Genomic DNA, 26,395 nt, shown 5'->3' with positions numbered 1-26,395 from the left:
GAAGTGACCATCACGGCTGTGCGGTGTCTCCCAGGACAGCAGCGCTCACACAGAGGCCCTGACCTGCCTTTGCCTCGGGCTCCTGTGGCTATTCCGAAGTCTCAGATGCCAGGAAATGGGGAGGGGTGGGGGAGGCCAGTGGTTACTCAAGAGCTCTGGGGGACAGGGAAGGAGGGAAGCTGGAGTCTTCCAGAAAGCAGCGAACTCAGGCAGATAGATGTTCCTATAGCTACAGCTCTGGGCACAGAAGGTATTTTGACTGTCTCCTACCTCTGGCTCCCCACACCTTCAAAATCTGCTTACTTGGTATTGTGAGGACCTTGACAGGACAAAGGCAACAGCATTTTCCAGAGGGAGCCCTGAGAGCTCAATAGGTCTGTAACGGACCACACAGTCCAGGGACAGTGGGGCTGAGAGCAAGGCTGAGGGTAGAAACACCCCCAACTCCTGCACCCTAGACAGACACGGCTAATCAATCACAACACTCTTCTTACGTAGTCCAGACATTGACAGATGATTGTCTACCCACCCACTCCTTGCTAACCCAGGAAATGAAGACGTCCAGGTGAGTCAACTTGGTGTGTGTGCTGTTGTTGTGGATGTGTGTAGCGTGTGCATGTTGGTGCTAGTGTACGTGTGCGGGTGTGTGAGTGGAGGTCCAAGGTTGACACGGGATGTCTTTTTTTCAGTTTCTTTCCACCTTTATTTTTTTTTAGGCAGAATCTCACACTGAATCTGAAGTTTGTTGACTTGGCCAGGCTGTGTGGCAGTGAGCTTCAGGGGTCTGCCTGGCTCCCTTGCTGCCGTACACATCAATGCTGGGGTCGTAGGTTTGCACTACTATATGGCTCTTATGGGGGTTCTAGGGATCGGAGCTGGGGTCCTGGTGCTTGTGTGACAGGCCTGTTACTGACGGAGCTGTCTCCCCGGCCTTGAGTGATTCATCTCTGAAAGGAGAGTGAGCGGCAAGAGACTGTCAGGTAGACCACACACCTACCTCCAGATCCCCGACTTGGTGATCTTTTCTGAAACCCAGAGTGTGAGCAAGGCTCCCCGGAGACCCCTGGATGGCGGGACCACAGAGCTAAGCAGCCAGTCTTAGAGCACAGCTGCACAGCTTGACTCTATTACTCCATTTTGCAGATGGGAAAACTGAGGCTCTCAGCCAGACGCAAGTATGGCTGTCCAGTGGAGCAGCTTCTTATTTAATTTTGGTTGTACACACACACACACACACACACATACACACACACACACACGTACACAAACACATGAGTGTAGTGCCTGTGGAGGCCAGAAGAGGGGGTCAGACCCTTCATCCCCTGGAGTTGTAGTTACAAGTGATTGTGAGCCTCCAGAGGTGGGTGCTGGGAAAGCAATGTGAGTTTTTAACCAGAGTCCTCTCCAGCCCCTAGAGGAGCTTCTGTCTGCCTCTGTCTATCAAATTTTTCAAAAACTGTATTTTTTTTTTTAAAGGAAAAGTATCAGAAGGAAGATAGATTTGTGCTAAAAGTGGCAGACAGAAAACAACAACCGCTGGGCAGTGGTGGCACATGCCTTTAATCTCAGCACTCGGGAGGCAGAGGCAGGCGGATCTCTGTGAGTTCAAGGCCAGCCTGGTCTACAGAGCGAGATCCAGGACAGGCAGGACTGTTACACAGAGAAACCCTGTCTTGAAAAACAAAAACAAAACAAACAAACAAACAACAACAACAAAAAAAACAAGGTAACAACAAGCAACAGTTCTTATGGCCTAGACCTGGAAGGGATCTGGGGAAGCAGTCAGACCCACCTGGCATTCACTGCTGAAGAAACAGACCTGGGGAGGGTGGGTGTGAGCAGAGAAGAACCTCGAAAGCCTGAGTAGTCCTGCCTTGAACTGGGAGCCCCAGCTGCTGAGCCTCTCAGCCCCCCACCCCAGCCTCTCACAGTCCCAGTTGGCCCTTGCAGGTGCCGGTCTAGGCTAGGCCACATTCAGTTCACAGCTGCCACAGTGGGCTGCCTGGAGCTGCCAGCTCCCCGGGTTGGGCTGAGTGCCCATCCCAAGGGTGACAGGAAGGAAAGCTCCGTGCCCACTGTGAGACAGCCATGCCTTCCCAGCAGAGCTGTGACCCCAGGGTTCTGGGCAGAAGTCTCCTTTCTCTCCAGCTGGTTCCAGCCCCCATCATCCTGTCTAGTATCTTGTCTGAGCTCAGTGAGTTTCTGGGTATGAGGGTCTCAGGGGACCGAGCCACTGCTGTCTCAGCTCAGAGGCCCTCCCGGGATAAGTGGGACCTTACTTCCTGCCTGGCGACGGCGTCGAGAGGTCCCACCACATGCACTCTGCGGTTCACAGAGCACTTGGGTGTCCTGACCTTCTTGTCATCATGCAGTCTTAGATAGGCAGAGTGACTTAGTGGTAAGGGCACTAGGCCACTGGGTTCAAATCCTGCCCCTATTATTTGCTGGCCCCCGAGCCCTGGGTTCTTCCACAAACATGAAGTGGTGACGGCCGGCAGCTGCCACCCAGGCTGCTGGGCTCACTCAGTCAGTCAGTTACGGAACACGAATCCGCATCTAGCCCCAACTACTAGTTCTGTACAGGCTCCCTGGCCCTTCTGGACAATATCCGTGCAGGGAGGGAAAAAACAGAAGCCTGGCGCCCGCTGAGGAAGACTTATGTGCCATTACTCTGAATGCTAAAAATTTTCAATCTGGCCGGGCGGTGGTGGCGCACGCCTTTAATCCCAGCACTCGGGAGGCAGAGCCAGGTGGATCTCTGTGAGTTCGAGGCCAGCCTGGGCTACCAAGTGAGTTCCAGGAAAAGGCGCAAAGCTACACAGAGAAACCCTGTCTCGAAAAACCAAAAAAAAAAAAAAAAAAAAAATTTTTCAATCTGAAAAAAACCCCAAAGCCTAGTTTTTAAGCCTGCTTACTAAATTTTGCAGTAGTGTTTTAAAAAGAGGCTCAGTGTGTAAACTGAGGCTGCTGAGGATGGAGGGTGGATTGGGGCGCTACCCCTCAGCACCCCTCTTTTTTTATCATTTCAATTGTGTATACGTGTGTGGGGTACATGCCCACGAATGCGAGTGAGCACCACAGGCAGTTGTAAGCCGCCTGACGTGGGTGCTGGGATGGAACTCAGGTCCTCAGGAAGAGCAGTATGTGCTCTTAACCACTGAGCCATCTCTCCAGTAACCCCTCCCCACATCCCTCTTGAGTGAGCCTTCACAGGGGCTTGGAGGATGAACGGGGACTAAAAGTGATACTAGGCAGAGGCACCGAGTGGGAAATGCTCGGACTGTACAGTTTCAGTGTGGCTAAGGAACAGGGCAGGAGCTCTGAGACTTGTGAGGTCTCCAGGCAAGGTCTCGGGTACCCACACAGAGCCTATCCAGGCAGGCAATGTCTACAGTGGGGACAGGAGGCCAGAGAGGGTCCACTGAAGGAAGGGTCAGTTAAGAGAGGGTCGGTCAGTGAGTGGCTGTGATCTGTCCCCCGGAACACAACCCCCTGAGGTCGTCCTGAAGAATTGAGGCCCTGGTCAGATGAGACAAATGTTCTGTGTTCTGCCCTCCTGGAGAGATGGCCTCTACATGTTCCCACGTGGCTCTGAACACTTGACATTTCCACAGGTATTGGATCATAAGACAGACACCCCTTTCCCTGAACACATCTGAAAATTCCACAGGCATGAATGTCCCCAGCTATTGAGATATTGAGAAATGCTAACCTATGAGGCATGCCAGTGGAGCACAAAGGAAAGAGCAGAGGCAGAGGAGTTACCAGGGTGGGTGCAGGACGAACTCGGTTTCACATGAAGATCTCACACCAAAGTATCTCTGGGAAGAGAAGCCCCAGGAAGAGCTGGATCCAAGACCTTGAGAAGCTTCATGAGTGCCTGCCTCTCATGGAAATCCAGACAGCTCCCCTCTGCAGCAAGTCTGGCTTAGGCAGGGAGCAGAGGCCCAGCCACTTCCTGAATGGGCAAAGGTCACAGGAACTGGCTAAGGAGAAGACTGGATCTGCTGAGGCCAATACCCCTCCTTCCCCCACCCAGGCAAAGGACACAGGAGCCAGGTGTGTGCAACCCAGTGGCCCAAAGAGTTAGGCTTTCTCCCCAAGGCTGTGGGGGTGAACACCCTGCAGCTTCCACTAACCTGGAATAATAATGAGAACAGGTGCACCTTAGCTACCACTCTCCAGGCTCACATTTGACATTTCCTATGAACTGTAACAACGCAGCCAAAGGCAGGAGGGAGGATTGCTGCCATCTACTGATGGGACTGCTCAGGCAGGAAAGAAGAAAGGAGCTTAAAATCGGCCCCAGATCAGAAAACACAATGCTAGGATTTGAACCTTGGTCTCTGGTTCATTTGAACATGGTCCTGGGGCCAGGGGCCAGGACAACTCAATCCTAAAGATCCAGCTCAGGGTAGGATATATGGATAGGGGTCCATCATTGGGTGCTCTTGTGTTTTTTTTTTTTTTTTGGGTGGGGGTTCCAAGCACACCAGTCCATGTGCAGTGCTACGGATATTCACTTCTCTGGACCTATTCCCTTAGCTGCAGAAACCTTAGACAGCTCTATACATCGTGTGCATGCCAACAAGCTTCTTCAGGTACATCTTCCCACCTAATTTGTACTCTAGCCCATTGGGATGGGTCTCACTGCCTGTACCTTATAGTAAGCAAGACTCAGAGAGCTTACACAACCTTCCCAAGGACACACAGCTGGTGTGTGTGTGTGTGTGTGTGTGTGTGTGTGCGCGTGCGTGCATATGCGTGTGTTTGTGTGTGTGTGTGTGTGTGTGTGTGTGTGTGTGTGTGTGTGTGTAACTGACCAACTTACCTCAAGAACTCTGGCTTAATCCCACAGGGGCAATGGCTCCTTGTCTGGTAGCACTCTACAGCAGAGAGGGACTCTTTGGAGGCTTCCTACTCAGCCCACGCCCATATTACCAGGTGACTGAGATGCTTAGATGCTTAGTCCCTTGATTCTGGCCCTAGTGGGAGGAGGGGGGCTGGGTGGGATGATGTCTGAGGGATCCTCTAGATTTAAACCATTGGGGTAGGCCAGAGAATGATAAGATCGAGTAAAAATGAACATGGAACCCCTGACTTCTTGAAGCCTAAAATAAAGGTGAGGCAGGGGAGTTGCCCAGACACCTGCTGGTTATGCCCAGCATGAGGCTGAGCCCTGGAGGCAGGGTACCCCACAAGCTTTCTGGAGGAGGAAGGGGTCCAGCCAGGCTCCAAGGGCCAAGGAAGGGTGGGCAAGAAGGTAAGGCCTGCCCTGTATATGAAAAGACAAAGCTCAGGGGCTGATTTGGCTAATGCTGGCTGATCAACCTGGCAAGCGCTAGGGGTCTTTGTTAAAGAAGGTGCAGAATGAAAACATTCTGGGCTCCCACCATTCACCATCTTTTAATTAACATGCCCTGTGGCCTTGCATGATCCCCCACTTCCGCTTAGTCTTCTAAAAATCCCGAAGCCCATTTCTGACCTGTGATTTCCCATTGCCTTATGTCTCTATAAGCAGTGTTTTAGCTTAAGTGGCAGTTGCATATTAATTACAAAGTTAATTATGTGCTGTGTAATCATGCTGTAATTCATTAGTTTACTCTACATTCTGAGAGCCTCGTGCTAATAGCAAGAGCTGACAGGGCTTCAGGAAGATCCATGCAAACCTAGACGGAGGATGCAAAGGCCTGGGGACCCCTGCTGTGCGTCCGTGCCCAGATTGGTGCTTCACATGGCTGGGGCTTGGGGCCCTTGCTGGCCAATGGATGGGCACACTTCCTGGACCACATGCTGTCTGCAAATCTGAAGGAGAAAAGCCCAGCAGGAGCGTGTTTGCTTCCCATGGAAGTTCAGGGACAAGAAAGGATTTATTTAAAATTACTTATGGAACAGGGAGTCACTTGTAGGTGACAAAGTAACTCCGCAGATCACCAAAACAAAGTGGGTCCTGGGGGCACAGGTCATAGGGCAGGCTGAGGACGGAGCATCAAGTCCCAGCAGAAGTTGGGGTGGGGAGACCCACACTCTAAGGGGGAAGGGTCTGGTGGCTGTTTGGACCAAGGGCTCTTCATAGCTTCACCCTCTTCTACTGAACCCTAAAAGCCTCTAACCACCCTCTAGCTAGTCTGGTTCTCTCTCTCTCTCTCTCTCTGCCTTCCTGCTTTGTTTAGTCTCCATTCAGGAGCACACAAAGAGGACAATGGGTCCTGCACCAAAACTCTCCTCAGAGACTGGTGTGGTGGCTCACACCTTTAATCCCAGCACTGGGGAAGCAGAGGCAGGCTGGTCTCTGTGGGTTCGAGGCCAGCCTGGTCCATAAAGCGAGTTCCAGGACAGCCAAGGCTGTTACACAGAGACACCCTGTCTCAAACCCCACCCACCAGCCCCCCACCAAAAATCTCCTTGGAGGATCTGGTAATGTCACCATAGGCTCAGGTTCATCTGTGACCTGGGTGGGTAGAGTATAGGGTAGGAATGAGGTACCCCTGCTCACAGCTTGCCAGCTCTGGAATTGTTTCTGGCTATTCTTTCTTATAACCCGCTTTCCTAAGGCCCGGTGCTGCTGGCCGCTGGAGAATCACAGTGACCCTCCAGTGACTTCTAAAAGTCTATGTGAGTAAAGACAGGCCTGCCCTCCCCCGCCGCCAGCTCTACAAATCTGCAGGTCAGATTTCAAACCCCTGTTGCAGGAGGGGGACAACCAAGGCTGTGACCTGCCCCGGACATAGCAATCTGGTGGCCAAGACCCTCTGTTTTCCAAATATAAAGCTGCTTGTTTATTTTTCCTGACAGCTGAAGGGGAGAAAGAGGTGGAAGGCCTTTCCCTTCTGGCTCCAGTCAACAAGAGCAGAGAAAGACTCAGAACCCCAGCTGGCAGGAGAGGAAGATAAATAAGAAAAAACAAAACACGTCCTTGCACTACAATGGAATGTTTTAAATAGAGGTGGAAAACGCAAGGTCAGGGGCAGATCTCATTTTCTGGCATCTCCTTGAGCTCAGGGAGGAGGCGGGATGCTGTCGCCTGGGTGCTTTCAGGGGCAATCAGTTTTGGAGGGAACTCATTGGGGGGGGGGGGGGAGGCACTGGGAGGGGCTGCCTCTCAACAGCCAAAGCACCAGTGTTGATTTCCTTTCCAGGGAAGACTGGTTTCCGTGGTAACAGAAAAGTCCGGCCTCCAAAGTTCTGACAGGGAGACTAGGCTTGGCCTGGGATGCTCCCGACAATGATCTGAGGCCAAGGCTTCACTGTCCTGCTTGCCCCAGCAGTGAGCTGGGGGAGAGGGGCGTAAAAGTGCCAGCTCTGCAGAAACAGAGCCACCGCTCCCCATCTCTCCCCCGCCCGGCGCTTGTGCAAGCGGCTCCTCGGCCCTAGATTCGTAGCTTTCCAGGGCTTTATGGCTGAGCAGGTAAAAATGCCAGAAGCAGCTTGGAAGGGAGCCCACATTGATAGCACCTGTGGACCCCAGGAGGCAGTAAAGGTGCAGGAGTGGGGGGCAGCGGCGGGCCATTAAGAGCTGGGCTTTGTGCGTGGCACTCACTCACGCTCTGACACGGTGAGAGGACCTGCATGGGAGCAGGGCAGGTTTCATTTCCCCTCTCTCTCCATGCTTGCCTACAGTTGCTCCTAGATGTCCCAGATTTAAAGCTCATTTTTTTTTTCCCCAGAGAGAAATATTACAAGGTCTGGCCTGAGAAGATGCCATCCGTGCATCAGGTGCTGGAGGAAGGAAAGGAGCCCCGATGGGATTTGCGGAGCACTTATCCTGAGGCCACCACCGGGGCGCCGGGCTAAGGGCTTGACATGCGGTATCTCATTTAACACGCTCTCCAGCTGCCGGGCAAGGCAGGAACAACCATCCCTCACTGGAAGGAGTGGAGGGATTATATGACCTGCCCAAGGCCACCCAGCAAGTGCATGGCACAGCCGTGACTCACACCTGCCCCTCTCCAAGGCCCCTTCCCACAGGAAAAGGCAGGAGAATTGGGACAAAGAGAGACAATGTGGCTAGTGCTTTTTTCCGCCATGGTGAAAGGGAGACAGATGTTTCTAGACTCTCCCCTTGGCTTTCCTCCTCAGAGCCTTCCCTGGTCCTCTAAACATCTGCACACTGTCCTCCCACAGGAAGACAGGCCACAGAGAAGAGACACCTGGAGGCTTCAGAGCAAGGCCCCAGTCCCTGAGCCCACCTCCAGCAGGCACAGCAATGGCCACCCCATCCGAAGGGCCTCTGACCGCATCTTTCATGGTCACAATCCAGCGGCCAGAGAGTTAACAGCTCCCAGTGGAAGGGCTGGGGGCTCAGACAGGGCCAATGGATGAGGATGGTCAAGCTTTCCCGAAGGTCTCACTCACTATGTATTCTGGGCTGTTTTAAGCATTCTGTACACCGTATTTTATTTTATTCTTTCAACTACGCTGCGAGGTAATAGCATAAGTAGCCTCATTTCAGAAATGGGGAAGCTGGGGTAGGAACTTTTAAAAGCCACACAGCCAAGAGTGCACAGTAGCAGAGTCAAGAGTTGAATGAAAGTTCCCACACGAGTCACCCTGCCCATCTCAGTCTTGTATCTCTGGTTCTGGGACCCTGTTCGGACAGGTGGCAGTCAGGGACTCTCGTTTTTTTCCTCCACAGTACCCCACTCCCTTAAGAAGTCTTGGCCATGCTCCAGGGAGCATCAGATAGGGATGGTACTCGTGTGTGCTTCTGTCTGCATGCTCCTGTGTGTGCCTGCGAGCCTCCAGCTTATGCTGCATGGAAGATGTGTGTGCCACTGATTTATAACCATCAGAGGAAACAGAATTGCAGATCACACCCACAAATCTTCCTTATCGAGATGCTTGCAACAAGCAGACACGTCGTGAATTCCCAAGAACAGGCAGGCCTCCCCCTAGCCTCGGTTCCCTCCAGCTCTCTGCTCCCCTGGGCCCGTGGGGAGTCATGGGTTGGCTCCATGAGGTCCCTCTGGCTGCCAGCAGAAGTCCAGTTCACACAGGAAGTGGCGGTCCATCAGAAATGCTGGCTCCCCAGTGGTGTAGTCTGGGAGAGCTCCAAAGGCCCCTCCTGGCTGCCTGAAGCATGCTGGCGGCCCTGCTCCACCCCTTGCTGTTCGGATGGTGAACAGGGCCTTAAGTACCAACAGCCAGCAGAGCAAAGACCACCCCCTGAACAAGCATCACAGTCAACCAGCAGTAAGGAGCCAGCAGCGGCTCCTTCAGCTCTTCTACCATGACCCACATAACCCACGGTTGAGCCTCCAAGAGTCTCTTACATGACTTGGGTCCCAGATTTGAGCACAGAGGTCTGTCTGAGTCGAGAGGTCCGGCGCTCAGAACCATTCTACCATGTTCCTTGAGACATGAATTCTTCAAGTCCTCAAGCCCCTTAGGGGTCCTCAGCCCCTATCACTGGCATACATATATATTTTACCTGGATCCTTTCGAGGGCTGGGTCACCTCACAGGTGTGTAGACCTACTCTAATTTGTACTGATGGACCACCGGGAGGTTCTTCTGATTGCATGGAGTGCAGTTCACACTGTCTCCTCCATGCTCGCTCTCCATGCCTGAGACCAGAGAGTGGAAGGAGAGGCACAATCCAGGTGAGGTCAACCAGTCAGGGACAGGCTTCCCCAGCATCTTGGGATGCTGAGAGAGACCAGCAGGAGGCTGCCTATTGGGCACCAATCTTGGCTCTGCTTTAACCTGTTGTATAGCAGGCCGGTCTGATTAGTCTGATGCCCTTCCTAAGTTTTGTCTTTGTGTAGATATGTGTGTGTGTGTGTGTGTGTGTGTGTGTGTGTGTGTGTGTGTGTGTGTGTGCGTGTGTGTGTGTGTATACGGATATGTAGATGTGTGTGTGTGTGTGTGTGTGTACAGATGTGTAGGTGTGTGTGTGCGTGCATGCATGTGCTGGATAGATGTGTAGATGTGTGTACAGATGTGTAGATATGTGTGTGTGCATGTACAGAGGTGTAGGTGTGTGTGTATACAGCTATGTAGATGTATGTCTATACAGATGTGTAAATGTGTGTGTGTGCGTGTGTACAGATGTGTAGGTGTGTGTGTGTGTGTGTGCATGTGCTAGACAGATGTGTAGATGGGTGTGCATTTATTTATATGTGTAGGTCAGAGGGCAATCTTGGGTGTCACTCCTCAGGTACCCCCAACCTTTTGTTTGAGAAGAGTGTTCACTGGCCTGGAACTTTGCCAACAGCCTAGGCTAGTGGTTAGGGAACTCTAGTCTGTCTCTGCTTTTCTTCTCAGCACAGCTGGGATCACAAGTACGTAACACCGTGTCTGGTTTTTTATGTGGGTTCCTGGGATCTGAATTCAGGTCCTCAGGCTTTCAGGGCAAGGGCTTTACTGACTGAGTCACTTACCATACAGAGTTCTGTCTTTTTCAAATCTGGGAAATCTGAAGCTAGGTTTGTCCTTGGGCTCACTGAGAGGATTAAATCATGAGAGTAAAGAGAGGCCCTGACCTTCAGGAGAGGTGTAAACACACACACACACACACACACACACACACACACACACACACACACACACACACACCAGTCAAGTTGCAGGAATCCTCAGCCAGGCCCAAACAGCACCACTCCCCATCCCTCTTCCTGTGAGGTGTATCTCTCTGGCATGACCCCAGAGTCCTGGCTCCTCCTCCCCCAGACGCCCTAAGCCCCAAACCTATAATCCCCAGCTGGGAAAATGACAGGTTTGCCCAACAACCACCCTCCAAAGGCCTGTGGGTGCGGAGCTGGGCTGTAGCCCTGGTGGTGACTAGGAGGAGGGCCCACGATGCACAGCCATGGAGTCACGGGAGGTCAACAGCAGGGGGAGATGCCATGGGGAATGGGGACTGTGGGGAGAGAAAAGATGATGGACAGGGCCCAGGGAGGGTCAGTCAAGGCTTGTCACTTGGTCTGAGGCTAGGGGATGGAGCCTCAGCCAGGAAGACTCAAGGCACAGGCCTCGGATCTTGAGGCAGGGTGGCCAGACCCAGGGGCACAGTCAGGTGCACTGATTTCTGGCCTGTCCCAGGCGTCCCTAGATGGGCCCCAGAGCCTGTACTTGAGAACAGCCTCTGGGATGGGTTTGCAACTGGCTTGGGAACCCTGAGTGGCCTCTCTGCAGTCTTTCCCTTAGCTATACCCGACTTGGCAGAAGGGCGGGCATCTATAGGCCATCCACTGATTCTGGCACCTCCCCCCTCCCCACTGCCTATCTCCTTAGAAGTCACATGCCCATGTGTGGGTGGGGCCACAGGACTGCCCCCCTTGTTAGGGCTCAGAGAAAAAAGAATTCAGACCTGGATCACCCACAATGGTTCCTCCCCACCAGGAATGGTTGGTCACCAAAGAACTCTCAAACCTGGTACCGGCAGGGCTATCACCTGCAATCAGTCCTGGTAGGGAAGCTGTCACCAGCCCTGGAGAAGGCTGGCTCTGGATCTAAGACCATGAGGTCTCTTGGCTCATCACGATGGGCACTAAGGGCCTGGCTTGGAAAAGTGATGTCCCATATCAGGCTGTGCTGCCCAGATCTCCCATCTGTGCGCACACACATACATACATACACACACACACACACACACACACACACACACACACACACACACACACAAACACACACCGTGGCCCTGGACAAATCATTTCCCTCCCAAGCCTCGGTTTCTCATTGAAGTTAACATAGTAAGAGGCAGGACAGAGAGGTGGGGGCGGAGCTGGGCTGTGAGAGCTGTGGTGTGTGCACAAGGGGGGCCTGGCCAGGGTGGTGCATCCAAATGGGGTCAGCAGCGGGGTTCTGAGTGGTTCTGTCTGATGTCACTGTCCCGTGGGCACAGTCCCTGGAAGCAAGGCTTTGGTGGTGATCTCTGTGTCTGGATCCCACGGAAGGGACATCTGAGGCTTCCTGATAAGACAGAATGGCATTGATTGCTTGGGGTTCCTCAGGATGAACGGCTGGAGTTCGTTAGAGAAGCAAAGGCTACAGCTAGTCACCTTTGGGCTAGGCTGAGCACAGGATGGTAGGACGGGGCTTATCTGGGTGTGGCTATTTGTGGGGTGGAAGGGAGGGTGCATCCAGGCCCCAGGTAGGGAAGGGCCCTCATGGGCACCAGGATATTTGGCTCTAAAAGGGTCAGGGTCAGGGGATGAATTCGCTGAGGGCTGGACTGAGAAGCCACCTCCTAGCCACCATCTCCTGCCTTGTCTTATTCATATCTGGAGAGCCAGCCTCCCAGAACAGTTAAGTTGGCAGCTTTCTGAGCTATCATAATCTATCACTTCCTCTAACCATGCACCCAGGAGGCTCATGGAGCCCCCGGGCTGGTCTCTGCTGGGAAGTAGGTCCACTGAGTGGCTCTGGATATGGGCCTGCCACCATCCTGGCACCCTTCCATGAAAGGGACAGGAACGAGGGGCAAGTTAGGGAAGGATGCTACTGCCTTCTCAATCCCCCTGCCTCTCCCCATGTGAGATTGTTGATTGGAAGCCAGGGGCCTCCAAAGAGGGTGGGTGGCATAAATGACAATTGTTCCTGTGGCCTGCCCACCCGATGTGCCTGCTCACCCGCTGCCCGGTCCCCACTAGCTTCGGTCTCACCAGCCCCTTCCCTGCCCCCTTGCTGGCCTGAGATGGCTGTTGCCATAGCAACCCTGCTCATTCAATCCGAGGATAATGAAGCCAATGTGTTTTTCATTCCCATGAGCTGGAGAGCAAGAGCAGCGTGGCAGGGTGGGGAGGGGGGTTCCCCTCCAACCCCTCCTTCCCGGGGAAGAGACAGCAGGTGGGGGCCTGACTAGCTGAGGGTCAGACACTGACTTGTAAGAAAGGGACAAGCCTTGAGGCCACCAAGCTTTCAGTCCGTCATGGCAAGCACGGGCCGGGCCACGGCAGCTGGAGCGGAGGGCCTCCTTGCCAACCGTCAGATGAGAAGTGGCTTGACGCCACAGAGAGCAAGTAGGGTGGAGGAGCCGGGCAGAACAGGGCTCTACTTCTAGCTGTGTGACCTCAGGCGGCTCTGCTCCCTTCTCTGGTCTCCCTTTGGGACAATCAAGTCCCCCCACACCCCCTCAGCTCTTTTGGGGACCCACTTCATTGTCTAACCCTCTGTAGTCCCCAGAGATTCAGAACCCCTGTCTTCTAGAGACTTGGAGCTGAGGCTGGCAAGCCACACAAGCCTGTAATCCGGACACTCAGAAGCTGAGACAGTTGGACTGCTAGGAGGTTGGGGAGGGGCTATCCTGGGCTATATACTGACTCTGAGTCCAGCTTGGGCTACATAACAAGACTGTCTTTAAAAAACACAACAACAACAACACTCTAACAACAAACAAAGAAACAAACAAAACCCACCCATCTGCCAAAATAATTCCGACCTATTGCTACCAGCAGCTATCTCTTTAGGCTACTGCTGGGGCGGAGGGACTGCACCCAGTAGGCTCTTTATACATATGTACCTCCCTTTTCTTCCCCCTCCACGTGCGTCTCTGACTGCAGCTCAGAGACAGCAATGCTTAGGAAATTTCCCACGATGAGTCAGTAGTCAGCTGCTCTGACACCTTGCCGTCCTTTGGCTCTGGGCCTGCCCATTCCTCAGGAAGGGAAACTGAGGCCCGAGCAGGGCGGGCCTGGTCAGCAGGTAGGGCTGTTTTGAAGGGCTGGAGTCATACCAGGGATCCGTGGCCCGCATTTGCCACTCTTCCAGCCTCCCCCCATCCTTCTGAAGGCAGGAGGCCAAAAGCATTCCTGCAGAGCCTAGCCTGCCTTTCCCATAACTCAGTCACCTGGGAGGCCAGTGGCCCTCTGCCTAGCCAGGCTGACAGATGAGGGGGAGGCAGAGGAAGTTTGCCAGGGAGCCAGTGGGGGCAGGGAGGCCAAGGTGGAAAAACCAGAGCAGGGCTTGAAAAATGAAGAAATAAACCTGCCAGGAGGGAGACAGCCTCAATCTGTCCTCCATAAAGCTGTCTTAGGGCCACCAAGGACGTCGGTGGGTGGAGGGGACCGGAGATAGCTCCTCCTGGGACCTCTGCTGCTCCCACAGCCCAGCTGGCCTCCAGATCTGGCTTGGTGAGAATCTCAAAGAGGGGGCTGGCTGGGCTTCTAGGGTAGAAGGGTGATGCGGGGAGCAGGTGTAGGGGCCCTAGCTCTTTGGCTTTTCTAACATTTTGTATACAGGAGACACTCAGCATTGGCTTCTGGACCAAGTGAGTGAAAGACGGCATGGTCGTGTACTGTAGTCAGCTAAGAGACCCAGCCTAGTGGGCTCTAGGGGGACCCACAGGAACCTTCACTGCACAGATAACCAGGTGTCAAACTGCAAAGCAGAACCTCTTGGTACCTAGCACCTAGGCCCAAATAAATCCACCTTCTCTAAGAGGCTTCTCTGCAGGATGGGGTACCTCCTCATAGCACTCCATCTTTGGGAGCACCCATCCTAGCCAGTCTGGGTAGGGGTAAATTCACTGTCAAGGGGGAGTGCCCTGACATGCCCTCAGCCCCTCCATCTAGAAATAGTAAGTGACCCCTGCCACCACCCAAAAAAATTCAAATTGAAAACGAAGATGTTGCTCCCACTAAATGCTGCTGACTTCCTGCATTTATGGGATAAAGTCAATGAAACTCAAGTCGCATCTGGCCGTGAGTGAATGGCACACGGACTCTTTCCCTGAGACCCGTAGGCTCGGACAGGTGCTTCTGGGAGGACCAAAGACCGGGTCAGTCTCGTCTTCGCTGTGTGACATTGGTCAAATGCTCTGTACTTCTCTGTGCACGGCTGGGCTCCCTGGCCTCCACCTTCTCACTTCACAGGCTGCGTGTGAAGACTAAGGGGTCTATGGCATGTTGAATCTAAACTATAAGTAAGGTACAGAGAGCTGCTTCCGTGAGTGCGCCTCTGTTGGGACAGAGGGCGGCCGAGGTCCTTCCCAGGCAGGGTGGAGGAGTCTGGCCCTGACTCAGGAGGCTGGGGACAGCTGAAGAGCCACTGTTTACAGTGGAAACAGCCTTGGAGCAGGCTCACTTTTCCACTGTTTTTGTGGCACTGCTGGGGGCGGGGGGCGGGGCGCGGGGCTTCCTGAGATCGGGGGCCAGCTTGCCAAGGCCACATGGAGCCCAGCCCTGTGTTGGCCTTCAGCAGGAAACAGCATGTTTTCATTTCACAGGTCCTGCTAGGCAGTGTGCGCAGGCTGGGCTGCACATGGACTCGGGCAGCTCGAGTCATGGGTACCCAACACACTGTACGCTGCTAGCAGCTCAGCACTCATGACCACTCCATGGACTGCAACCCAGATTGATGACAGCCCTGCCAGCTGACCACTGCATACTTGCAACAGGCCGGACATGGCGGCCTCCATGTCTAGGAACAAGAGAAGGGTCCCACTGTCTCCCCGAGGATGCTCTTGTTCTGATCCTGGTGAACCACTCCTGGTCTCACACATCGTCTTCTCCCTTTGGCTAGAGAGCAGAGACGTGCCGGAAGAGGCCTCCCTCAGGAGAGCGGGTGCAGACTGGAGCTATGGCAGGTACAGGTCAGAGCTATGCATTTACTGCAAGGACCCTGGGTTTCTTCAGACAAACCCTTGCCGGCCCCAGGCCTTCATTTCCTCCCATGCAGGAGGTATAGGACGCTGAAGACATGGATGGTTGCCTCCTCAGAGTCCTTGGTCCTTAACATCTCCAGAATTCTCCACTTGGCTTGCTCAAGGGGCTCTGCACCATCCTGTCATCCCATTTCTGATGAACAATTTGAACACGCTAATTCCCTCTCTCACCGGACTTGCATTTTAAAGGCCAGGCTTGCAAAAGGGCAACTCGGCTACAGAAGGGATCTCCAACACAGACATCCTCCCATGGAAACCTAGAGAGAAGTGGCCTCATGTTCTTCTACTAACCGCATTTTCACTGGCTCCCCACTGCCCATTAAACAAAGATGTGCCTAGAGGGCCTTGTCCCATGACATGCCTCCTATGAGCCCCTATGGAGTTACACCCCAGTGCTCAGCTACGGGACTAGCTTTGGCTTTCCTCCTGATGGCTCATGTTCTACCCAGTTCAGATGGCCTATCTCTGTCCCTGTCATAGGAGGGACAGCCAGCCTGTGGGTCCCAGGCAGCCCTATCACGGACTCACTTTGTTTCAGCAGCTATAGTAAACTGGGTTCATTAACTATCCTAGGAGACGTCAAGAAGGCTCCCAACTGGGTGGCCTATGCCACAGCGGGTAGCATGGGGTATGCTGGCCATTTGGGCATTCCTGGCTGAGTCTGGACCCACTGGATGAGGGGGTGCCATTCTCCCTCTCCCTATGGTCTGAGAATGAGGAAGAGCCCGGGTCCTCTACAGACAACACTGCCGTAGACCTCCAAGCAGTCCCCTGCCATCTTGGAGGCTGGCAGGGATCTCTGTCCCTGCAAAGCTTGGAGTGGCTCCCTATGCCTACACTCAAGGCCGAGGGCTCAGACTTGAAAGTCAGGTGGGGCCAGCTCACATTCTGGCCCCACCTGCCAGTGGGTGTGTGGCCATGGGTGGAGTACTTAGCCTATCAGTTCCTTACTTTACAGACCATTTGTGGTTGTGGTGCTTTGTTTAGTTTCCCAGAGCAGCGTTGGCTTCATAGCCCAAGCTGGCCTCAAACTTGAGGTGATCCTGGTTTGGTGTCATGGATGCTTGAATTGCAGGTGCGCACCTTCACTCCGGGCTTAAAACAAACGTCCATGAAGTTTAAATTAGACGGTGCATGCAAAGTAATTGAAGCAAGTATTAATTGATACAACTACCAGTAAGGCTCCCCAGCACACACCACATAGTTTTAAGCAGTCGCACGCACACCACACTGTGATGCCATGATTAACAGCGAAGATTGGGCCTTAAATTTGGGTTCAGTGGCCAGATGCTGGCAGCTCATGCCTTTAATCCCAGCACTTGGGAGGCAAGATAGGAGGATCTCTGTGAGTTCAAGGCCAGTCTGGTCTACATAGTGAGTTCCAGGATGGCCAGGGCTACAAAGACAAACCCTGTCTCAAAAAACAAAACAAAAACAACAACAACAACAAAAAAAAATAGACCACTTGTCCAGTGGTCTTGGACAAGTCACTTGCTCTCACTATTTAGCCATCAGGGTAGAGTCTTGAAATTCATTCTTATTCCCCTCCTCCTATGCAGTGACTGTCTTGGTACCGGAGCCAGGAGGCTGTCCTCCGGCCCTGTGGTCTTTTCTCTGTTTTCACAGGTGCCAGTACTCCAACTTCCTTTGTCTTCACAGCCTAGAGGCCTCTGCTAAGGGAAGCCTGAGCACTAGTCAGCTCATTCTGGGGGCAGAGCCAGGAAAGCTGGGAAAGTCAGAGAGTCTGGTGTCAGACAGTGTCTCTCCCTCAGGCCCTGTGTTACCATCTAAGCACCTGAATTATCACACTGCCCAGAATTCAAGGCTGGAGATCACTTACTTCTGCTCTGAGGGGCTTGTTTCCAGGAAGAGACACTCTCTAAATACACACAACACACACACACACACACACACACACACACACACACACACACACACACATACACACACACACACACACTCACTTCAGAGGCCTGAGCTCAACAGCAGTCCACAGAATCTAACTCCGAGAGACAGCCCAAGTGTTTGCATTTAATCCAAAGTCTGTGGGGGCCCCTGCATGCTGGCTGGCTCGGAAAGTGATGCTAACATACTCAAGTGTCAGCCTAAAATTTCCTGCTCACAAGAGGAGTGCTGTGTGTGTGTGTGTGTGTGTGTGTGTGTGTGTGTGTGTGTGTGCGCGCGCGCGCGCGCGCGCTTGCGCGCATGCGCATGCATACGTACAGTGGTGGTGAGGGTGGGCAGTGTGTGTGGAGGGCAATGTCTTCATGATGAGGAAACCTCACTGAATGGTCCTGTCTGGTGGAGGGGTATCTCTGCTGGGACAGGAGTCCAGGGTCTCCGGTTCACAGAGGGGATGGATGGGTGCTTCTCAGCTGTTGCTATGCGCAGGGATGGAATGAGCAGGGAGCCAAAGACAGGCCACCCGGTTCACACTGACCTGGCTTCTACGTGGCAAAGCAGGGACTTGAACTTAAAACACATTTTAACCAGCTGTCACATTACATCCTCTATCACCCCCAAACCCAGGGGTAAAACTGGCATTGAGTTTTCCAGGGACCAAGCAGCCATTGGAAGTCTGAGGTGATCTGTATTAGCCCTCTCTGAGGTCGGGTAGGACAAGCCACACACACAGCCTAAGGATGCAAGGATTATCCACAAAGAGAACATAACCTACCCTGTCTTCATGTCCTGGCTCACCAGAGTCTTTCAGGGTCACTCCTTGCCACCCCAAAGCTTTTGGACACAGGAGTGTGGTGACTGCAGAGTACAGAATACTGACCCTCACTGGAGAGAAAGGCAGGGTGGAGGGGCTTCCAGGGGAAGTCTGATGGGGACAGGGCCTCTCGGAGGGTCATTCTGAGCTAGACTGTCCTACCAAGTAGCTAGATGCAAGGCACCGAGGGAGCAACCCACACAGATTATCAAGCTGAAACAGTCCCCCAGGCTCTGAACGAAGTGTCCAAAGATGCCTCGGGGACAGGGCAGAGGGTCCCTGACATCCTGGAGGAGAGACATGCTCCTTCCAAACAAACTGCAGAGGATGAGACATGCTGGACGGGAGACACAGGTGTAAGGGGTGAGCTTCAGAAGGACCCAAGGCCCCGCTCTCTATGAAGCAGCGCACTCTGGGGGCAGAGTCACCTGGGCAGCCAGAGTGAATGGATGCCATTGGGACCACGTAGAGGCCACTGCCCCTTCTTTCTCTTTGGACTGCCATAGACCAGAACTGAGGAACCCATGGAGGGATCCAACCCTAGGAAGCAGGAGCTGGACAGGCAGATGTGTGCCTTGGACTACCAATACTGTTTCCTACAGAGCCTACACACAGCCTCAGAACCCTTCTTAACCCAGTCCTCCAAGCACTGAAAGAGCTTAACAGATGAAGCCTTGTTGCCATCCCTGGGAAACTGAGGCATATGGGCCTCCTGAGACCCCTTAGCACTGGAGTGCCAAGAACCATGTTGAGAATGTGGCTCAGAGCGGTAATTGCCTTTACCCAAGAGGCTAGAAGATGACAAAGTCAAGCCTGTCTGCACTAGACAGCAAAGTTTGAGGCCTGCCTGGCAGAGCAGGAAGAAAACACACACACACACACACACACACACACACACACACACACACACACACACACAAAAAAAAAAACAACAAAAAAACAAAAAACAAACAAAAAAAACAAAAAAAAAACCACACAAACAAACAAACAAAAAATCTAAAAAAAAATAAAAATAAAAATAAATAAAATAAAGGGCTTGGAGTGTAGCTCCTTGGTAGACCATGGTAGGCTGCTTACCTAGCATGGACAAGGCCCTGGGCTAAATCCCTAGTACCTGAAAGGAGAAAACAGACAGCTGGCTTAAAGGAACAAAAGCAAGGAAAAGCCAAGGGATTGGGGTTCAAGGGCTTTAGAAGCAGGGTCTGGGACTCTCAGTGGGCAGGGAGGCGAAGGGAGGGGGTTTCAGCTCAGCATACACTGAACCGTGAAAAGAGGCAGGCCCAGAGGAGGCCCTTCGGAGCGAGGCAGCACCTGAACCTTCCATGGCCCACCACACTGCCCGAGCAGAGGAGAGCTGAGCAGAACTGGTGCATGCAGCCCCAGTGCAGGGGGAGGGGCTTGATGGTATCTAAGAAGAAAAGGGGCTCGGCTGCCAGCCTGACGTGGGAAATACCCCGCTTCTAGAAAGCGCCCCCCACTCAGGCTAGCAGGGCTGACCCTGACCCCAAGAAGTGAGTTCCCTTCTCCCCCTTTGGCTCACGAAGTCTTCCATGACACCAGCATCCTCCACCCTCCCAGGCGCCTGAGAGGAGGGCACACCCTCGGAACATCTCTGCAATTTTAGAGTGCTTGTTTGAGTTGAGAGGCATGGAGGTCAGATGTCCTCCTTTCCTGGGAGGTCAAGTCTCGACTCTCTAAGCCCCCTATTTAGAAGCTGGAAGGGATGAGGGGCAAGACCAGAGGCATGGGTCCATGCCAGTAATGGTTGTTTGGGGCTAGGAGGACAGTCCCCACTCACCTGAGCTCACTGTGGGAGATGGGACAGAGTCCACACATCTCCCCTCTAGACATAGTGTGTTTCTATCCCAAGCATTTCAGCCCTAACCCTGCTGGCCTCATCCACCTTCATGACCACAGGCTCATGCTCTGCCAGGCAGGCCTTGGTTCTCCCTGCTAACTGAGGAAAGCCAGACCCTCCAAGCCCTAACTGAGGAAAGCCAGACCCTCCAAGTCTGCGCTGGCTGCTGTGTCAAGAGCCACAGTGGTGGCTGAACAGTGAGAGCTGTGTGTACTTAGCAAGTACACGCCAGATTGAGAAGACTCGATATGAAAAACAGATGTAAAACATCTGCCCTGTGAACCCCATAGATTATCATTCCGATACACGATCAATGGGAAACAATGTGGCAGGCCCCCACGGGGCTGTGATGAGGGCACAGGAGAGGAAGAACCTGGATTTCGGAAGACAGAGCAAGTGCTCGGGGTCCTTCAGAGACAGAGGTCTAATCTCACCTCATACAGGAAGCACGGATTGAAGCAGGCACCTAAGAGGTCAGTACACACAATCTGGAAGGGGACATCGCAGGCTATGAACCGTGGTGCAGTGTGGGAAGGTACAGTGAGAGGTAGTGGTGCTCTAGCCTAGGGCACTGGTAGAGGCTGGTCTGTAATGTGGCTAGGAAAAGGGACAGTGGCCAGATGGAAGCAGCTACCACGACAGGCTGACTATGCCAGGCACACAGTAGGCATTTCCAAGAAGATACCTAGCCAGAGACTCTCCGGAAAGTGACCAGGTCACTGACACTCCTAGGCCTGTAGTTCTCTGGGAGCTCACCCTCCAGCTCTCCTTCCCTTGGGAGAGGACAATTTATTTATTCATGAGCACACACACACTCCCACCAGGCAGCCGGTGCCTGCACACCTCACTTCTAATTATAGCAAAAATTTCAATAATGCTGCAGGGAAATGCCAGGTTTCTGAAGACCCTGCCAGTAGGTGTGGGCCCCGTGTCTTCATCTGGGCTAGAAGATCCTTTTCCATTCCAAGTGGCCAGCATGGCAGGTCCCAAACTCCAGGGAGAGGATAGTGCAGTCCTACCCCCAGTCACACAGGCAACGCTGCTTCCTAGCCTTTGTGAATGGTGACGTTGCCCTGTAGACCCGTGCTGGGCCTTGCACTATGGCCCTTGGCCAGGAGCAACCCTTCCTGGTTTTGCATACCAGCTTCTTCAAATACCTGCTTCAAGGGAGAAACAGAACCAGATAAGCCAGGTCAAGACCAGAAGTTCAGGACCTCAGGAGGTGTCAGCTCTCTGGGACTGGAGGAGAAGGACAGAGCAGAGGAACTGATGGGCGCCTGGCACAGAGCGGCTCTGGTGATGAAGGAGAGCAGAGGTGAGGAGGGACTGGGCTCAGCTGGCCAGCCTGGGGAGAGTGCCGTGCTAGGGAAGAGAAGGCCATGTGTGCTTGGCAAAGGAGAGCCATGGAGAAAGACGGAGACAATGCAGTCACTGGGGGTCGGGGGTGGGGCTGGGGGTGGAGACAGAGATGGTGTCAAGTCACACTAGATCTGACCAGCAGGTGGGGCCTAGGTCTGAGACCCTGCCTCTAAGATGCAGACACTATTCCAGGACTACCCAGTGCATAGCCTGTTCACCCCAGCCCAGCCTCAGGGGCTTAGGCCTTCCTCCCACTCTGTTCAGTTCTGGTACCCAGGCCACGGGGCGAGTCCAAGCTGCGGTAACTGTGGTGTTGCATTCTCCCAGGGTGATCTTCCTGCGGCCCTTCTCCAGGGTCCACTGTGGAGAGCATCACGTTCCCACAGCCTGAATGCCCCCAATACCCCAACTCCAGCAATCACGCTCTCTTGATAGCTCAGACTCCTAGAAGGTTGAAGATGAAGAGCCCAAGGGGCTCTGACCCTCATGCCCCAAGTCCACTGAGCCGAACTGTGCTTCTGTCATTTAGAAAGTGACTAAAGGGTCCCATCACCCTGCTGTCACTCCATCCTGTAGAACTATACAGCCTGTGCCGCCATTTCACTGATGTCGGCTGGTCTAGTCACTCAGTAACATCTCTGGGGCAGCCACAGTGTGCTGGGCACTGGGTCACAGTCATGAACACACTTGTCTTATCAGCATCTAACCTTAACCTACTTTCCAGTGACGAACCTGAGTTCAGAGGGAGGCAGTGACTTCCCAGGGTCACCTGGGTGATGGCCAAGAATGAGACTCCTCCCTGCTGCAGGTGCTGACCACAGCTCCTGGCTGCCACCCCCATTCGCCGTTTCTAGGACACAGAGGTATTGATTACCAGCCCTACCTTGGAAAGGGTTTCTTTTCTTTTTCCACCAAGGCTTTCTGTTCCTCACTTTTCTTTTTCTTTCTTTCTTTCTTTTTTTCTTTTTTTTTAAAGAATAAACTTGAAGCCATTCCCATGATTAATTACCAGCTGCCTAATGCTCTGCCACTGGCAATTTCGGGAAAGGAAATGAATTACCTTGAAAAACATCCGAAAAGAGAACCCACCGTGAAGGAGAGTCAAAAGGGTTACCTAGCAGTCAGCATGGATTCCTCTAGCCGAACTGGACTGCTGATAGGCCCCACTGCAGAGAGAGAGGAGCAATGTGGCTAGCTCTATCAGAGAGAGGTATGTGCAGCCTGCCGGGGAGGGGGGCAAAGCCCCTGGCTTCAGAGGCAGCACAGGGAGGCTGAGGAGGCAGCGCTGGAGGTGGCTTTCCCTGCATCTACGTAGACCCTTCCTGGTCTCTGTCCTCTGACATTACATGTTGCTTAATTCCTACAGACCTCAGTTCAAATCCCTCTCCACCACCTACAGCTCAATGGGTTTCTTAACTACAGAGTCTCTGGGAAACAAGTCATTACACCAACCTCCTCTAAGGGATCTCACGGGGGGGGGGGGGGGGGGAGTGTGTGTTCCAAGAGTACAACCCAGGTACCAGAAGAGCCAAAACAACACACCACCAGAGGCTCCTAAGCATCCTAGCAGGCCTGTCTGCCATGATGGTGATGCTTATGTTCATTTTGGAATAAGAACACTCACTCTTGCTATAGAGATTTGACCCACCTACAGTCACACAGTTGAGAAGCAGAAATTTGGGGTTCCTGCAGCAGATGGGGCCACAGCCCAGGTCCCCAATTGAACTGCTGCTTGCTGGTCCTGCCCTGGGACTCCTGGAACATCATACTCCACTGAAAAGCTTCAGGCAGTTGGGCAGGGAGTCTCTCTCTACTCTCCCAAAGTGGCCCAGGGCCATGGTGCCCTGAGACAAAGGGCTCTGAGCCAATGAGCATCTGTGTATGGTTTCTGAACCCTCTGGGTTGAGAGCCAAGGAGTAAATAGAGATTACACAGGTACCCTTTGGTGTAGAGCCAAGTGTGATCAACCCTGAAATGCCATCCTGGGATGAGACACCCTGGTGTCTAGGCCAGCTCAATCCTAAGGTTTGGTCCCTGTCATTCTTAGGAGCTCCCTGAGGGACCTAAGTTCTCCATCAGGCCAGGTGGTCTGTCTGTGCCCATCCTGGCACTGACAGGTCCTCAGAGGAAGGGGATAATTGGGAGGGAGTCCCAGCATCCCTGAGGAAATAGGCAATATGCTGCATACATCCCTTATCATGCCATTCCCATTTGACAGACAGTTAAAGCAAAGTATAGTGCAATTGCTCAAGGTTGCAGTGGACAAGTGCCAGAGTCGGGCTCTGAAGTTAGCAGTGCTCACTGTGGCAGGCTGGTGACTCATGGCAGTGAGCATGCCTCTCTGCTATCCAGGTCACCCTCCTATGGTGTCCTCCAATGGGTCCTGTGTCCCAGTGGGGCTCAGGGTCACCAGTGTGCTTATAAGTACCACCGTGCCAAGGCTGGGAATATGCCAGGCTTGCGTCCCAGCACTCTCCACCCTGTCTCAGCGGCTACTTGAGAAACATCAAGGCAGAGGCCGTGGGGCATAAACTATAGGGAGCACTTGTCAGGACACAATGACATCCAGCAAAGGTGGTGGCACCGGACCCCACTGTGAGGGCTGGGAAGCCCCAGTGTGGCTGAGACCAACCTAGGACCCCCAGCCCTGCCGCTCATCTGCTTCCGGGAGCTCTCAGCAGAAACATGCACCTACCTCCGTGAGCCAAGAGCCGCTCGCGTCCCTGCACTGGTCGGCAGCTCACAGCCCCTCCACTTCACTCAAGGTCCATCCTCCTGCAACGAGAGGGAACGGTTAGTGTGTCCGGCTCCCGCAGGGCCTGCCAGGCTGATCACACTACCACAACTGTTACCAAAGGGAGAACTTAACAGGCAGAACCAACTGACAGATGGGAGCACCAAGGGGTGTCATGGGGTGATGTAGGCAGGTCCTGACACCCCGTTTCTGTGTTTCTGTAGACTTCAGTTTCCCTGTACAATGGATCTCTCTCTCTCTCTCTCTCTCTCTCTCTCTCTCTCTCTCTCTCTCTCTCTCCCTCTAGAGGATCCAAGAGGAAGTGGTGATGCTCACACCATTCACCCCATGAACACGGCATGCACAGAACCCCCAAGCTGTGATAGCGGTTGCTGCTTCAACAGCTCAGAACGAAGCACGAACGAAGCACGGCAAACCTAAGTAGCATCTCACATCCAGAACAAGAGCAGGGGCGGCCCCTGCAGAGACTCAAAGGGTGGAGTGGCCTCTTCAGGAAGGTGAATGGAAAGGCAGACCAGGAGACGGGGAACAGCGTCTGGGCGGAAGGAACAGTATGAGCGAAGATTCCAACGGTAGGGGACCAAGCGTGGTCTAGAGGACACGAGAATGAGAGGTGTGGGCTCAGGGAGTGCCGGGCAGAGCAGCAGTGGGCAGAACCAGTCGCAGAGCGGGAATGACCTGCATGCCAGTTTGGGAAGAGTTCCTGTGGCTGCTGAGGCAGAGGAGCTTGGGTGAGAAGGAGGTGGTAGGGAGACTAGTTGGGGGCCGCTCCAAGGTCTGAGAGGGCAGAATGCAGAGCAGCTACCCCTGCTGGTGGCAGGGCATGGGGCAAAGTTGTCTTCACTGGGTGGCCTTTGGTTACCCCCGCCCCACCACTGCCCAGGAAGCTCATCGGTACCCAGGAGGCTCTCTGAGAGGGTGAGAGATGCAGACCCCAACTTCAAGTTCAGACTCTATGAAAGCAGTTCTGTGGTCGGAAGCAAGCACTGTGCTTCCTTGGGCCAGCACACTTGCCTCTGAGTCCTAAGAATGCTGGCCCCAGGGCGGCATGCCTCTCAGAGCAGAGGCCTGGCTGATGGCGGGACAGGTGGTGCCAGCCACGCAGCCTGGCCCGGGCTCTCTCACTGCCCAGCAGGCACAGCTGCCAGGGACTCCCGAGCCCTGCGGTTTAGGGCACAGTCTCGAATCAGAAGAACCTGGTTCAAGCCCCCAGTTCACCCACTCTCTAAAGATGCGTACCTGGCACACATCTCCCCTCCTTGCCTCAACTGTAGGGACGTAGGCCTCCCGCTTGGAGACACAGACCATGTAAGGCCGTGTGTATAGGGTGTGGACCCTTGTCTGCTAGTTGGGACATGAATCACCCCATAGGGGCCAGTGCAGGGTTCCACACAGCAGAGAGTCCTAGAGCTGCCAGGCCAGCCAATGGGTTACTTTGAGAATATAAAACAGTCCCTGGGTGCTGTCGCTGCAACGTTCTATTGTACAGAGGAGGAAACTGAGGACCAGGATCTCATACACAGCAGCAACTGGGCTGGTGTGGAAAGGGGAATGAACCTCCTGCCTCCTGTCATCCACAGCCCAGGCGTTCCCTGAAGTCTAGTTGGCCAGCAGAGCCGCTGACAAAGAGAAAATGATTATTTTGGCAGTGGAGACAGAAGTCAGAGCTGGAAAGGCCTTGCTCACTTGGTGTCACCCAGGCCTTAAGAATCAACGCCTGCCAGGTCTGCCACTCAGGGTACGTGGCTTCCACTTGGGCATCTGGTTCAGCATGGACACATGGCCCCATCTCCTATAGCCCTACTACCTCAGTGTTAAACTTATACCAAGGGGTAAGCAGGCCAGGAAGGGTACCAAGGGAAGGACATTGGAATTTGAGCTCTGGACTGGGTCAGGGGTATGCATCTGCCTTATATCTGAAGACACAGACACAGGAGGCTGACATTGAATCCATAGTATGGGGTCACGATGGCTGGAATTAGCCTCAGAAAAATGCTCTTTAATTTATAGGCAAGGCCCAGAGAAGTTCTCTAACAGCCTCAGGCCGCACAGCTACCACAGAGCTAATACACATAACAGCCTGGCCCTGGGAGTCATTCAGTAG

The 26,395-nt window shown here is 53.6% G+C and overlaps 1 protein-coding gene across 1 annotated transcript in view; it reads right to left on the bottom strand.

Moving 5' to 3' along the window:
* Zmiz1 (zinc finger MIZ-type containing 1) overlaps nt 1–26,395 on the bottom strand; it is a 205,787-nt gene that overhangs the window by 103,703 nt on the left and 75,689 nt on the right. Inside the window, 1 exon segment of the mRNA XM_052733631.1 lies at nt 24,232–24,311. The gene's annotated coding sequence lies outside the window, so the exon portion shown is untranslated.

The sequence above is a fragment of the Peromyscus californicus genome, unplaced genomic scaffold, assembly GCF_007827085.1.
Source record: "Peromyscus californicus insignis strain IS unplaced genomic scaffold, ASM782708v3 Scaffold_12__1_contigs__length_115047231, whole genome shotgun sequence".
Taxonomy (NCBI): domain Eukaryota; kingdom Metazoa; phylum Chordata; class Mammalia; order Rodentia; family Cricetidae; genus Peromyscus; species Peromyscus californicus.
Note: the sequence above shows the minus strand (reverse complement) of the source record. Positions and strands in the feature narration are given on the sequence as shown.